The sequence below is a fragment of the Ixodes scapularis genome, unplaced genomic scaffold (assembly GCF_016920785.2).
Source record: "Ixodes scapularis isolate PalLabHiFi unplaced genomic scaffold, ASM1692078v2 PGA_scaffold0__279_contigs__length_252992795, whole genome shotgun sequence".
Classification (NCBI taxonomy): Eukaryota; Metazoa; Arthropoda; class Arachnida; order Ixodida; family Ixodidae; genus Ixodes; species Ixodes scapularis.
This window is the reverse complement of record NW_024609835.1, coordinates 25,362,371-25,379,243: the sequence shown is the minus strand read 5'-3', so window position 1 is coordinate 25,379,243 and position 16,873 is coordinate 25,362,371. Positions and strand designations below refer to the sequence as shown.

At 43.4% G+C, this 16,873-nt stretch overlaps 2 pseudogenes; one reads left to right on the top strand and one right to left on the bottom strand.

The window, feature by feature from the left end:
- Positions 1–1,219: 1,219 nt before the first annotated feature.
- On the top strand, positions 1,220–3,104 carry LOC120840350 (annotated as a pseudogene).
- Positions 3,105–4,428: 1,324 nt separating this feature from the next.
- Positions 4,429–16,873, bottom strand: part of LOC115327105 — a 70,009-nt pseudogene continuing 57,564 nt past the window's right edge.

Here is a 16,873-nt window from a genome sequence, read left to right as displayed (position 1 = left end):
GACACGAGACGAACATGACACGACACGAACACGACACGACACGATCACGACACGAATCGAGACCCCTTAATGTTCGTGTCGTTTTTTTGCCTGCAGTCTCGCGGCTTATGTCGTGTTCAAGCACCCTGTTTGTATCTCGGCTTTTATCACGTAGACCGTTTTCTGGGCGCGAAGTAGGCGTGAAAGCTCTTATTACACGATTTCCTTTTTCCTCCAGTGAACTAGCTCCATTTGAAGCCCAAGTCGCGGTGTGTTCGGGTGTTCACGTGAGGCTTCTTAAAAAACCGAATGCAAATAAGACAAATAGTACATATATCTACGTGATCTGCGCTTATGCGAATACGAAATATTCCTACGCGTCGTTCCGTACTTTATATGCAAACGCAGGAAGAGGAGGAGAGACAAGAAAGGCTAAAGCGGTGAGGAAAGAAATAAACAAGACATTGGAAAGAAAGAAGAGAGAGAGAGAGAAAAGAAGTTTTATTTATGAATTTGCCGGATCGCATAGATGCAGAAGCCAAACTCACCGACGGCCATGTCGCCCGAGAGTCTGTTGTGTTGGCAGCATTTTCCACGGGCTGGTCCCGAGGGAGGGTCGACATCGTACACGTGTTCCATAGAATTTGCGACTTTATGATGCGTCGTGATGATGGCGGAAGCTTCGCGAAAAACGAAGTTTGCGTTAAAATAGAAAATTCTATAAAAAAAAAGTAGTGGCAGCTTTTTTTTTTTTTTTTTCTTGAAGATGAGAAACATAAAAGGTTATGCCGTCGTGTCTAGTTCCTTTTTTTACAGAAACTCGTTACGCCTTGTTTTCTTTTTTTTCTTTCTAGTGTAAGTGAAGCGTGATAAAAAAAAATTGTCTCGAGTATTTTTATTATCATGGATTAATTCCCTGATGTTTTGTCGAGGCAGTTAATTTTAAAGAAGGTTTCGGCTTGGCGGCGGGTGTCATGAAACAAATGAAAGTGTTTTGAGAACGGAGTTTTCCTTATTCATGGAATCGGTGTGAAGTCTCGAGAATGTATTATGACGTCAAATAGAAAGAAACGTTACACTTTAAACGTCATTGTAACAGTGCCACAATACGCGAGAAGAAATAACACACCTATATTAATTTAAAGAAGACAGTGGCTTGGAAAAAAATCGCCTCCTGAACGCTGAGGTAAATATGGGCAGTAACTTTGAGGCCTCTAGGATGTTCCTAATCATTGACAATATGACGTTATTTCAAATCAGAGTTAATATATGATGAAGTGGTATACTTATTTGAACCTCAAATGTACAATGATATAACCCCAATTGGTTAATCTCAAAACGTTGATATTTACATAAACCTGTTAGTGTTCATAAACATTAGCCACCTCTTACTCGCACAACTTACAACTGCCTAAAATTCCAATCTATCGAATCTTCCATTCTTGAGCTGGGCAGCAGGGGCACGCCCCAGGACTCGGTGTTGTCCCCCCTCCTCTTTAACGTGGCCAAGTGCGCGCTCCCCGGGCAGTTAGAACGCATCGAGGGGCTACAATTCAGCTTCTACGCAGATGACATTACCTTATGGGTCAACCAGGGTAGTGACTCGGAAATTGAACAAAGGGTCCAGGCGGCGACCGACACAATCGTGAAGTACGCGGCCGAGCGAGGATTGGCTTGTTCGCCACAAAAATCGGAACTATTCGTCTACAACCCTAAGCATCTCCGGTGTATGGCACCGTCGGATATTCTAATTCAGGTAGCGGGAGCAGAGGTCCCAAAAGTAGAACAGATACGAATTCTCGGCCTAGTTCTCCAGTCTCACGGCCACAACGGAGAGACTCTAAAGCGATTGGAGAGCCACGTGATGCAGACACTGAGCCTCATCAGGCGGGTTGCGAGCAAAGGGCGAGGATTAAAAGAAAAGAATTTAGTGAGGCTGGTACAAGCTTTCATATTCAGCAGAGTTAGCTACTCTACGCCTTATCTCGACTTAAAGTCGGCAGAAAAGATGAAAATTGACGGATTAATACGTAGATGCGTCAAGCGCGCGCTGGGCCTGCCCACGTGCACATCCACGGAGCGACTTTTGGCGCTCGGGATGCACAACACGTGGGTGGAACTGGCGGAAGCGGTGCGCACATTTCAGATTGAGAGATTGTGCGCCACAAAAACGGGCAGGACTATCCTGGCTAAAGTAGGAATCAATCCTCACAGGGGCCCAATCCTGAAGGCAGAAATTAAGGAGGGAATCAGAAACTGGCTAACCATCCCCCCTTTACCTAAGAATATGCATCCCGAGCATAATAAGATCAGAAGAGAGAAGAGAGCAGAGGCCATTAGTCTCCGGTATAGGGAGCTGCCCTCGGAGCAGGTAGCGTACGTGGACGCCGCTTGTGGCCACGACGGACGAGCGGTAGCCGCGGTAGTCGATGGCCGCGGAAATGCCGTTACGGCAGTCTCCTTAAGGACGCGCTCCGCTGCAGTGGCGGAGGAAGTTGCGGTAGCATTGGCTTGCGTCGGCACGAAAGCAAATTTCATCATAAGCGACAGTAAAACTGCCATCCAAAATTTTAGTGCAGGCAGAATCTCGCCTGCGGCGGCGAAGATTCTGGATCAGCGACAAATTGCGAGGCGACAAATCTGGACACCGGCACATGCCTTCGTCCCCGGCAACGAGGCGGCTCACGAGCTAGCTCGAGGTTTATACCGCCGGGCTGGTGAGGACCCCCTCTGGCAAGGGAGCGGTGAACGCATGGTAAAATATGGGGAAATTACTCAACATTACAGATTGGAACGTAGGCTGGTACCCCCACCAGACCCGTCATTAAATAATACGCAGGCAGTCGCGTGGCGACGACTCTAAACATACACGTACCCACACCCAATCCTGGTGAACCATATGTTCCCGGATATAAGATCAGACGAGTGTAAGCACTGCGGGTTGAGAGGGTCCCTCGACCATATATTCTGGGAATGCTCAAATTCTCCTGGGAGGGCGCTAAATATCGCTTCTAAAGAATCCTGGGAGACCCTGCTGCGCAGTTCGGACCCTGAGCTCCAGCTCCGCCTCGTCCGACTGGCTGAAGAGGCCGCCGGGACACAAGACCTCCTGGCCAGCATCTAAAGCGGTGCCTCCTGCCTCCCCGGTCTGGTGCCGAGGGTGGAGGGAGAATGCCAATTCTGTCGGACAATAAATGTTCTTTCCTCCTCCTGGCTTCCCTCCAGGAGGCCTCGAGAGCTTAATTTGGTCCTCACTTTTCAGAAGCGTGAACGTTAGGAAAACGTTAAACTTGGAGAAGTAAGTCGACGGTTTGTTCGCTAATGGGGTATCGAAATCCCTTTATTTTACTAGCGTCAGGCTCTAAAGTTTTTCAGATCTCTCCTCGCGCATGCGCATAAGCAACCAATCTGAGCAAGAGGTTCTCGTATTAAAATCCGAACCCTCTCCATGGTTTGAGTCCTTACGTCTTGGCTCTTTTGGAATCGCAGGAATCGCCGCCTTGCGGCGTTTCTACTTAAATACTTCGTACGGCGAGCAATGAATTCCGCGAAGGACAGACAAGGACAAGACTGCGAAGAAAGAACTGATATTCCCGTCTTCGTGGGATTTCGTCCTTATCTGTTTTCTTAGCGCTATTTATTGTTCATAATGCTGATCCAACTAGCACACTTTCACATTTTATTATTTCATATAACTAAAATATTTCTGAAAAAAAAATAAAAAAAACGTGATGGTATAAGAGGGTATACGAGTAAGATATATCCAGAGATAACGCGTTGGGAATAAAGGCGAAAAAAAAAGTTCCCTCTCAAGATTCAGACGGAAGTCCAAAGGGCGGAAGCGGCGCCAAGCGATCAAGGGGGCGTCGCGGAAAAACTGCATCTGACACCTCGTCAGCGTCTTAAGCGACCCTTAGCGACACCTTACGCCAGAGCTAACAGCGAAGCTCGCCTATCTTTTTTTTTTCGGGAACGTCGATCATTAGCGCTTGAATCACCTTTGCGCGCACTCAACACAAATGTGGCTCTCCCGCTCTTACGCACACGCCTGTACAAAAAATAAATATGTTCGGCCATAGAAATAAAGCTCCAGGAAAGTTCAGGCCGCCAGAGGAATCAAAAGGGGGGAAAATATGTAAAGAACATTTTATAATGTAAGGAACGCACGCTCGATAAAGCATCCCGTCAAGAGCAAAATAAATAGCCGTCGTCGACATATTACACGTTAACATAATGACAAAAATGTTGAACGATTATGCGTGCCTGAGATAACACTGCCGCTCTGACGTAAGAACCCTCACGCCATACTCCATAGATGATGAAAAGACATTTAGGGTATGATAATAAAAAAAAGGAGAAACAAATATGTATATTGCTTTCACGTTCATGCGGTTACTATTAATGTGACACCCTTAGTAGCTGTAATAAAGCTTTGCTCGTACCTTCTCTTTATCGCATCCTTAGGTCTAACACCATCTGTGCCATGCGTTCCACATCTGGGAATTGAATTTGGTTTCAATCAAGTACTATGTAAATCCGGCCTGATTATTCCAATGATTAGTTACCCCCTAAATCGAACAAAAAAATCCAACATCTTTTTTTTTTTATAAGCGGAACCGCAGAGCCGTTTCGGAATCACATTAACCGCACCCGGTAAATTGCCACGGCGATCGCATCGTTCCATAAAAAAAAAAAAAATTAAAAAAAAAATTAAACAGGAAGTATCCGACAGAGAATAAAAAAAGAAAAGCATAACGGGATGAGAATTCATTTTGGTATGGACTAGCTTCCAAATTGAAAAGGGATAAAAAAAAAAAAGAACACCATTTTTGCAGTTTGGATATATACTATAAGTCGCCGTTACGAACCTACTTCCGACATTGACAGACGCGGTCGCGTTTTCTTGATGTTTGTTAGTATGGAATCGAGCAGCGAGATGATGGACCCAATATTCGCCTCTAATAAACGGCCCCGCCTAGATGAGACGCGAAAGAAGTATCAGCGAAAACGCAGTAACGCAAAATACAAAAAACAAAAGAATACCGTAAGTTCCAGGTGTTAGGCGCACACGCTGGAATGAGATGCGCGAAGTTGATCGGCCGTGGCAAACGCGCCTCTCAGCGAGCGCTGTTGGACCTTCGCCTCTTCGCTGTATGTGCGTGCGTGTGTGTGTGCGTGCGTGTGTGCGTGCGCTTGTGTGTGCGTGTGTGTGTGTGCGTGCGTGTGCGTGTGTGTGTGTGCGTGTGTGCGTGCGGGGGTTGTGATTGGGCGTCCGATGCTCAGGAACCGCTGGCGTCGCCGGCAACACCTTGTCCGCCCATAAGGAGTTCCGGGGTATTACGACGAACGCCCGGATAATGATCTTGCACCGCTGAGTGGTTTTGGCGATGACGAGCTATACTAGGTGAAGGATTTCAATCTGTTTTTTTTTTTTCCAGGCTCCGCCGGCGTACCTTTCCGGTCACGCCGTCGGCCGGTGTAGTGTGCGCCGTGTTCGGGGAAAGTGCTCGTCGCAGCTCAGCTCGACGGATGAAATGAAGCGCGAGGGAAGAGAGCACCCCTCCCCCATCTCCAACCACCACGCTTCTTGTTTCCCATGTCTCCGCGGCAATCGCCGGAAGTGGCAGAATTGGGCGCGTGCACTTGGGGGAGCTGCGTTTTATTCCTTCGTGTATTTTTATGCGGTAGCGGTGTCTCGTATGTACTTGACTCTTGGAAGTGATCAAAGGAAATGGTGGGGCAGAGGAAGGGAAGGGGGAGAGACGTTAGACGATAAGAGTATTGGATTCATGATGGGAATAACTGTTGGTTAAGGAGAGCGAAAGGGCGTCCACGGTCTGTTCGAGCGTCAGGTGTTTAAGAGAGCTTCGCTCAGCGGTTTCTGAAAATAACCTGAATCGTGAAAATCTCGAATGAACCCCCGGTCCCTTTAGGACCTTCGTTCCCAATGGAGATTCGGAGTTAATACTGCTTCGCGGTGCGTATGTACACTTGGCGGTTGTTAAGAGTGTACGAGTTTGATGCATAGTAATACATGTTATATTAAAGAACGACAAAGAAACGTAAGAAAAACAAATCAACTTCAGCTTTTGTGCATAGAGTTTTTTTTTTTTTTTTTAAGAAGCCTCATTTATTGTATTCAACCAAAATGAATACCCAGCTAGCCTGGTGTCCCATTTGATTGAACGCGGTGCCTAAATTCGAATTCAGGCATTTGACGCGATTATAGTTTATCCAATTCCTCCATCTTCCCATGGTTCATCATCAAAAAGCCCCCATGGTGACGTGCACTGTGACCTCATACACCAACCTCCTGTCATTACGAAAGGGTTCGTCCTCTCCTAATTCTCCCTGCTTCTCAGTTCGTCCCGTCCCACGCAATAAAGTCCCTGCATACGAAGAGGTTGATTGCACGTATACCACAGCATTACATCATGCCGTTACAATTATAAAAGAAGAAAAAATATGTTTGTGCTGTTCGCTAGTTTTTTGAGCAATCAGTTTAGAAAGATCTCATTATACGAAAAAAAAAAAAGAAGAATGAAACAGCGCAATACTATCTTGTTGTTATGCTATCGCTTGCATGGTGTTACACACGACCAAGAAAAGATAAAACTTCGCAAATAAAATATGCTTACTCGTTCATGCCAGCACGTGCTGGCTGGCATGTTTTATCATAAATTTAATTATTGGACAAGGTTGAAATGATGTAGTCAGGTTATTAACTCCACTTATTTTGGGTTTTACGAGAAAAATGACAACTGGAAGTTGTTGGTTCAGACAAGATTTAGCTATATTTTTTGAACGGTTTAATCTACGAAGCATAACCCGGATGGTGCGATATATATCGATTTATGCATCAAGGCCTATTCGTAGTATCTGATGTACAAAACGTTTAAACGAAAACTTCTTTTTAAAGAACTCAGGGGTTCCCAGTCCACTTAGATTTTAATGGAATGGACTATCCCTTATAACAGCAATTTCTTGTTGGAAATGTAGCTGGCGTTTTTTTGTTTTTGCTCATTTTTTTTATTACTGCCTATTATTATGCGGTCCTTCTGTGACAGTTATGGAGTGGTCGGAAGGTAACGTAGTAAGGTTTCTCAGTCTGAAATTGATGCTGGTAGCTACTTCTCCTTGCTTAAAATTGTGCCTTAGGCCAATGAGGTTGGAATTTTATGGGTCAATGCAAGCACAGGGTGTTTGCATTGACTCATCTTTGGCGCTTATTTTTGCTGGAAATTTATCTGAGAATTCTTAATCAGTGGTGGATGCAAATTTGAAGCTGATGTCGCACATATGCGAGATAGTATAGACTATCGCACATCTGTGAGTAGAAAAGTTGACTTCTTTTTAATCTCGTATTTAAAGGGCTTTGTGTCTACAGACTCGTTGCCACTGTCAAACTATGAGCTCCTTTACTTTGTTTCAATGTTAAGTAGGTCATTACATGTAACCCTTCTTTTCTGGATGGCAAGGTCTAATTACGAGAATGTTTGTGTCTGGGGCTACAAGAAAGGTGTGCCTAAGCCGGTATAGAGCTACTAAAGCTGCCATCTAAAAACCGCGAAGAAGGGTGTAATAAGCTTTATCATCAGAAATGCTCTAAACGAATCGTACGGTCATAATTTGAATAAGCCGTATTTTTCAAATTTTACAACTAGCTGGATCAGGTTAACCAGCTGAAAATGTTGGGAGACGAAAATAATCCCTGGACAAGGGGATTATTTTCGTCTCCCGTTATTTTCGTTCTTGTCCAGCTCCCTTGCACCTTTCCATTTAATTGCTCGATAATTATGTTGGGAGCTTTGTAAGAAACCTCTTGTTTAGCTTAGGGAAGAATTGCGAAAAAGGAGCAGACATGTGGGTCTCGTCTTTTATACATGCAATCTCGCAATATTTAAGTTTTGGCGGCGCGTTACACTCCAAAAAACAGGGAGTCGTCTTGAAGCCTTTTTTCCCCATATGATGCATCCCAAAATTTCCATTCGACGTACAGCGCACTGGCATCGAACAGACGGCCCCACCTTTTACGAGGGGCTTGATAACCTTGCAGCATAACTCATAAACAGCTAAAGTACGTATCAAAACTACAAAGGAAGAAAAACACTAAGGTTTTGCAGCATGGCGAAGAAAACACCGATTACTCCTTTGTCGCCAGTAACATGCACATTAGAAAATTTAGGTAGTTACACCACTCCGGTATCAAGCCACTCGTGAAATGTTACCGTCTGCTCGACGTCAGAGCGCTGACGTTTTGGGGCGTCCTATATGGGACAAGAGGTGTACAAATATATGCTCTTTTTTTCTGAGAGTGTACGATGTAACAGTATTTCAAATTGAGTTTCGGATTAGTAGGCCTGACGCCTGAATTCGGATGTTGGGAGCGTTGTACAAGGAAGCACAAAAATCCTGCCGTATAAATATCGGGAATGTCTTGTATATAATATTTTCTTGGCAGGCGTTTTTTTTTTTTTGTACATCGGGCAGACTTTTGAGTGCGTAAAAAATAAACCCTTAGAACATACAAATGCAGTTTTATCGCAGCAATTCAAAGATTGTCTAGCTTTTAGCGGGATGTTATAGCTGCTATCACAAAGGGAACCGCGTTATGATTTTAAGCAGATAACTTGATTCGTTTAAGTGTATTGTAAAAGGGGTGATCAGTAGCCCTTCTGCTGAAAATCGTGCTTGTGCCCCTTCGGCATTATTGGAGAAACAAAGCGCGAACGTTTCTATTCCGAAGCAGCTGTATTGATCGCTTTTATTAACGTTTTTTTGTTTCTCGCACATGTAGGTAGGTAAAAATAAACGTTTTTTATGGCCAACACTAAACTTGGTTAAAGTGCAGTTCAGATTAGCTGTTGGTCCCTGGAATCTTCTAAACTCTTCTTTTTTTCCTCTTCGAATATTTCCACAGAAGTTCACTCTGACAGACGGCTTGATGTTTAGAGGGGCGATGCAATATCTTTTTACTTTCAGTAGATACTGCTTAGAATTATTCCTTGACATTTATAACCTATGAAACACGCGTTAACGTTTTTCTCGTCCCACAAAAAAAAAAATCACAAAAACAAAAAAACAAAAGAACAAATTGAGAATGATGTAGCAGCGTTTACGCCCTCAACTCGCAGCCAGAAAAAGGGGTCACGTGGTCTCGAGCCGATTATGTGCCACCAATCGCTAGACTTAAAGGGATGCGATCGTAGCACATTGAATCGAGATTTGACTATTTGATTGGTTGTTAATGGGTAGAAGAGGAAGAGGCAGAACGACAGAATGCGTGTGATCGGTCCCTGTTCGATTCGCTATGATCGCACCCATGTAAACCCAGCCCCAGCAAATACAGCCAATGTTTATCATAGCCACGCGCTGGGATTGGGAAAGCACAGGGCACGGTTATTCCTGTCATTGCAGTGATTGGGCATGAGACGCTAACCATAATGCATGTTGAAGCGTTGATTGTCACGAGCCCAGATTGAATGCTAGCTTGTGTCCACTGTAGGAGATGCATTTAAATATCGTCACCACGGGCATCGCAAAGCTTGATAACGCAATCCTGGGGACCGTATTGTTCACCACGCCAACAATGCAACCCCCCCCCCCCCCCCCCCCCCCCCCACTTCTTCATCAACTTTTGCAAACGGACAAAACGACGGCTTTTTTCCTTGAATTTACGCGGCGACCAAGACGCTTCTTGGCCAGTGGCGTTCCGTGAGAGTATACTTGGTTTCCACACGTGCCAATTAGCTTGAGTGAAGTGAAAAGCACTCTTACCTCATATTGTTTGACGGCCCCTTTAAGCAGCCTGGAGAATTTCTACCGTGTCTTGTTTTAGACTGTTTAAAGTTTACAACGACAGGTCTGTACTCATATGCGTTGAAAGAACCTAGGCAATGAGTGCATTTTACATGTGACTACACGAGTTTAATTTCAAGAAGATTATAGCCCAACCTTTGGTTTTAAGGCTTAGATATTTTCGTTCGCCCCCTGGACAAGACGAAAGAATATCAGATTTTTTTCTCCGGAATCGACCATTCTGGTTGTCTTGTCCGGTGGATTTGCGCCGCAAGACAGAGTAGACGAGTGCGCACGCGGTTGTCAGAACGCCGAGTTCTGGTTTGAATGATCAATGAGTAGATTTAATGCTAGCTGCTTCTCTCTCCAGTGTACTCGTCGACGGCATTTGAATGCGAGAGCCAAACGTTTGACAACTACGTACCGCGTTCTCACGCATTCGACGAGTGCAGTTTAGACAAAGGCAGCGGGCTTTAGGTGTACCCACTAATCATTCCAAACAGAGCTCGGCGTTCTAACCAGAGCCGTGTATAGAGAGAGTTTGGTCTATGGAAGGAGCAAGATGCACTGGGTCGCACGCCAGACGCAGACACAGGGCTTGGCATGCTCTCTTGGCCAATCAGAAGCCGAAAAGAATTCCCTACAGGTGGAAAAGAGAAACAGTTTTAATTTAATAAGAGTGTAAAGGTTCACAGTAGTAACTCTTCGTGGCAGAAAATATGATGCACGTGATGTTTCGATTATGATTATGCAAAAAGATAAGAAACGAACGTGCCGCTTGAACTCTGTTTTGCTCGGAGAGACTGTGACCGCTCGAACGGTAGATTTCCGGCCTTCGGCGCCTGCCGTACGGATTATGTCAATCGGTCCCCTAGTCGCGCTGTTCCACCATGATTTTGGAGGACCGGGATTGAAACCTCACGTGACCCATAATTTCCGTTACCGAAAGTTACTCCGACGCACCTATTAAGTTCTTTTCGCGCGACCACCGCCAGGGTATTATTTCTGGCTTTTGGTTGGTCACATTCGAATTTTTGAAGACGCCCTGGAACACGGCCAGCCCGATTTCGGCCAATGGCGCCTCCTCACTTGCCTACTATACTTCGCAATGAACGGCCCAAATCCCTCTCTATATACGGCTCTGGTTCCGACGTCCCCGCACTCTCTTGTCTCTTCCTCTTTCTCTTAGCTTCTCGGCGTTACTGATAGAATGAGAAGACCAGGACGCGTGTGTCGAGCGCCCTTCATCCTGCACGCACTCCATGCCTTCCGCCGTGCTTTGGCTGCCTGTACACACTCGGAGTGCGCGAGACCCCGAAACGTTCTCGAAGGTAGGAAGCTTGCGTCAGAGGCAGGAGATCTAAAGCTCCTTACTACCGTTCTCACCTAGTAAGTGACATTAGCTGTTCCAAATTCTTAGCAAGTACCGTCTATGTGACTTGTCTTTTCTAAAATTTGCTTTTAAAGATTTTTAGTCGAGCAATATTTTTGTTTTGTTGAGCGATTCAAGTGCACGGGACAGCGAGGAAAGCTCGACCTCGATCGACCTTTCTTTTTGCTCAATCACTGTTAACTTCGAAGCGCATCTTGTACATTTAATAGTCCGTTCACTTGTTCCAAGCAAACAAGCCGGAATTCATCTCTACCAACATCTTCTAGATACAAAAAAAAACTAAACACTAAACAAGGCGACCGTAGACCAATGATTGGGCACGACCACGGCATCAGCGTTCGGCTACTGGAATCTTGCCCAATCATTGGGAATACGGCGGCCTTCTTAGTGCCGCAGGACAATTGAGCACTTAGGCTTTCTTAGCCAGGAAGTGTCGCTTGTACATACTAAGGTAGCAAATTGGGCTAGCTTGTAGACGTTATGCATAATGAAAATAGCTAAAACGACGAAGACGATGTGAAGTAACAAACACGGCAGCTTTGCTTTTTTTTTGCGTTTATTTCTTCACTTCGTCGTTCGGGCTGCTTTTATAATGTATCACCTCTACATCGCCATACTCCGTCTCACTCGCGGAAGGAAAGCAAATCTGAAAGCCATGTGTTCGTTCCTATGCTTTTGCCTTTCCTGCACACAACGCTTGAGGCAGAGTATACTTACTGTTGTTTTAACGCGGTTGACTGCATCAGGCTCCTTCTACGTTATTTTCGGCAAAACTTGCTGTTGCTTTAGTGCGGCTGACTGCATCTGCAGTTAGCCGCACTAAAGCAACAGTAAGTTTTGCCGAAAATAACGTAGAAGGAGCCTACACACTGTTTGTATTCAAAGAGCGAATGATGTACAGGAATAAACGTGTTTTTGTTTACTGTAGTGCGCAACATTTTCTAATCTAAAACACATTACTGGAAAGTCTGACGAAAGCGGCTTGCATTTGTCTTGTCGGCACCAATTACTCAAGCTGCTTTCTTTTTGCAGAATAAACGCAATGTAACTTTATAAATGTCTATTAATATTTGCGTAATGAACATTTTAATTACTCCCTTTTAGGAGCGAAGTCAAACTCACACTTGGCCGCTAACAAAAGAAAAAAAAACGACATCCCTTATTTTTGTTGTATAGTGCTAGTTTTCTCCTCCAGGAGACATTACTGTGCGTCTCGTGCTTCAAAAGACAATAAATGCCCGGCAAATAAGCACTGAAATAGCACTTATTCACCAGAGCACGTACTCTCAGAGCTTTGTTTTCGACCGCATGTCACTTGTCTTAGACTCCGCAGACTCAGGAAAAAAAGAAAAAAAAGAAATGCTACTCAGAAAAAACACAATAAATTCGAAAACGTGCACTTTAGCAACGCCGGCAGCGGCAACTTTGTGCGAAACAGAGAAGCGAAATATCGACCGGACAAATATGCAGAAAACTTATCTGCATAATGACTCTTGTCACACCGTTCTTTTCCTAAAGAAAAGACGCAAAATTTAATGTGTGTGTTTTGTTTCATTTCTTTTTACGAAGAATATTTTGCTCTCGAGTGTCGTTATTGCGCTTCTTCCACGGGGAAATAATAATTATAACTGCGTGTATTCGCTGAATATATGTTCTGCCTGTTAAAGCTACTTTTACGAAGGCGTACGCTCGGTCGCACGTCGTTATTTACGTTCACGTTGACAGCAACTAAGGCTGCAGGGAATACATTGAATCTCTTCCAAGAACAACAAAATACTGGTTGCTTTTTATGAGGTGCAGCCACATTAAAAACTAACAACATTATGCGTTCTTCGGAAGAAAATCGCCCTTCCGCTTAACTTTTCGTTCTTTTCGTTCAGTCAAGCGGCTTTCATAAAACAGAAATATCAACATACTTAACTTACACGCATAAAACAATACAGGAGTTAAATAACGGGCATACCTGCAACTCTTTTAAATGATATTCGTTTTAAAGCTTCAAATGCTTTTTCATGTTACTGCGCAATCCCAACAACTTGTCCGTCCGTCCGGCCGGCCGGCCGTCCACGCATTTCCCGAGCGGGGAAATTGATATCACGAAACCTATACACAGTTCAGTTATATACAGTATATACAGTTCAGAGATATAGTTCATTACAGTATTACTGGATACATACCTACAAGAAAAAAGTTAACAAAAAAAACACCATCCATGAATCAAACGCGATATCATCCATGCTAAGCGAAAGATTTAAAAGGAAACGAAAGACTGAAAACAAAAGCATGCCCACGAGGTAGACATGCCCTTGCTGAATTGGTAAAAGTACTACGAAAATGAAACAAAAGGAGCAAAAGAAAAGTATTACAACGTGACTCTTCATGAATTGTTAAAGAACTCTCCAAATAAATTCTGGAATCATGTCAATCCTAAGAAAACGAACTCTCCTAGTCCAAACCCCGAAGAGAGCCAAAGGAAGGCAGATGAGTATAATAGTTACTTTCAGTCCGTTCTTACAGAAGATAATGGTACTATTCTCCAATCTCGAACCTACCGCTATTGCTCTGGAGCCTATATTGATAACTGAACCAGAACTTTTCAACCTCTTACTCAACCTAGATACAAATAAGGCAGCGGTCCTGATACTATTCCAAACGCCTTCTTAAAACGATACGCTGAATGGAAGAGCAAATACTTAACCTTTATCTTTAATAAGTCTCTTGGGACGTGTCAGCTACCCATTGAATGGAAAAAAAATGTAAATTCATACCTATTCACAAATCAGGCGACATCACCAACCCTTCGAACTTTAGATCGATTTCTCTCACGTGTACTTGTTCTAAAGCACATCACAACATTTCTTGATGCACACCAAATTCGTTCTCCTGAACAACATGGATTTAGAAGTGGTCCTTCAACAGTCACCCAACTGCTTGAAACTTTGCATGACGTGAGCCTTAGCAGTAACAACAGAACGCAAGTAGACATACTACTGCTCGATTTCTCAAAAGCATTTGATAGAGTTTCACACCCCAAGCTAATCATGAAGCTAAAACATGCTATTGGTGAAGGACCTATAGTCAGTAAGATTGAAAACTACTTATCAAATCGCTCCAAGTTTGTGCAATATAGACAAGAGGCTTCAGAAACTGTCAGAGTCACTTCCAGCGTTCCGCAAGGTTCCGTCCTTCCGCCAGTCCTCTTCCTACTTTATATAAATGATATTACAACTAACATTGATGCTAAAATGAGATCATTTGCAGATGGTTCTTTCATATACCGGGAAATCAACTCATCGGATAATCACCTTGTACCAAATAGTTCTCTTCAATTGATCAATAAATGGTGCGCTGATTGGCAGGTGTATCTCAACGTGAGCAAAACTGTTTGCACGTCTGTAACAAGAAAGAAATCTATTTCTGAATTTCACTACGGCTTTGATAATATCGTGATCTCACGGATAACTCAGTGTAAATATTTAGGCTTACTTAATACTTCAAATTTAAGATGGGACCTACACGTAAATCATGTAACGTCAGAAGCATTAAAAAACGTATGTACATAAAAAGAACACTCAAGCTAGCCGCTACACCCACTTAATTCTTAGCATACACTAGTTTTGTTATATCAACGCTGGAATATGCAAACATCGTTTGGTTTTCTTACACGAAAAACAATGTAGCTAAGCTTGAAAATATGCAGCGCTAAACAGTAAGATTTATTTTTAACAAATACAAGCGCACCGACTCACCAACTTTTCAAAAGGTCTGGTCTCCTTACACTAGCTAACAGAGCTAAGCGACTTAGGCTTAAGTTCTCGTACTCTGTTACACGATGCTTTCAATATTGACAAATCCAAGTACGTCTCTTTTTCAAATACTAGACAGACCAGGCACAAACATAATAAAACCTTGACCAAATACTGCTTTAAAAATGACTGCTTCCGCTACTCTTTTTTCCTTTAGCTACTAGGGAATGGGATCAACTAGATCCTTTCATTACTAAAAGCACCTCAATCACATTATTTCTATCTTGATTAGATGTTTTATTGCACAGTGATGTGTAATTAGGAATGACTTGATTTGCATATTTTTTATTCTTATTTTCACATGTGATTGAACAGTGGTTGTTTAATTTGGCTTTAAAAAATGTATGTTAACCATTGTGCATTATTCTTAAAGGTATTTCTACTTTTCTTTATGTCCCAGTGTTTATTGTACAAATTACTTGCATTTTAATGCTGTAGATGGTGATGAAATGTAAACGCGTGTGTATTTACTTTTGTCTGCTCCTTCCTGCGAAAATTCCCAAGGGATTGGCAGCATTTTCAAATAAAATAAAATAAATACAAATAAATAAATTCAGTTTCTCTGCTAAATTTAGAGGAAAAATTGATGTCACATAACCTGACGTCACGGGACACGCATACCAATTCAGTTTCCCAGCAAAATTTAGCGGAAAAATTGACGTCACGGGACCAATACACAAATTTAGTTTCCCCGCTAAATTTGGCTGGAAAATAACGTCACAGAACGTCACGGGACGTCACCTGATGTCACCTGCCGCCACGTAACTTATACATCTTGGGGAAATTGACGGCACGTTACATATATGTCAACTATATTTCCCCGCTAAATTTAGCGGAAAATTGACGTCACATTATCTTTACACCGATTCAGTAAACCGCTAAACGTAGCGGGAAATTTACGTTTCGTTACCTAGACACCTATTCAGTATCTCCGATAAATTTAGTAGGGGAAATTGACGTCACGTGGCCTATATAGCCATAAAGTTTTCCCGATAAATTTAGCAGGAAAATATACGTCACCTGTCACACTAGTTCCCTCACCATCGCCCTATATTACTGTTCATGCATTATGTGAGTTTGCAGGTAAAAGTCGCTGCCAATTATGTTTTACTTAGTTTCTGTGCTATGTTTCAGTATTCATTTTCTTTGTGATGTTTTACTGCCCAAAGGGAATGTGAAATGGCAATAAAGAGAGTTAATGCTTCTTTCAGGTGTCGCCTTGCATGGAGAATCTAAATATCACCATCATTTGCCCTCAAATTAACTAAAAAAAACGAAAAAAACAACAACAAAATATATGCGGTTGTTTGTCGCCACCAAACGTCATTGGTTGATGGAGCAGTGACGGCATAAATGAACCAGGCGCGATTCTCATTACATCTTTTGCAGAACGCCTCCTTTTAGCGTAAGCTCGTCGGATTCGCCAAGTTTCTTGCCTCTTCTATAGAAAGATGCTCGGAACAAACACTCTGCTGGACTAGCAATCATTTACTCAAGATAAACCTCTTTTTCTTCTACACACGTTAGTTCCGAGATATGAAACTAATGGGTGTGGACGAAGAAGGGGCTTATCTTCAGCAAATGCACCCTGGTTCAAAAAACAGTGCAACAAGACAAGGACAAAGTCAAGACGATGACAGACGACGGCGCTAGTCCAACAGTGCGTGTCCCTGTTTCCCCTCTCTCTCTCTTCACGTATGTTCCTACGTTCAGCTAGCATCTTCAGAAGCCTAAAAGGTGCTAGTCCCAACTAGATCAGCTACAAGCAGTCGCAGCAAGTATCGACGACGCACGACTTGGGCTCTGCGAGCCGAGGAGCACGCGCGAGGGTCCTTTCGTGATGTGATGTTTCACATCCTCCTTTTACTCCCCTCTCTGCTGCCGTGAAGGGGAGTGG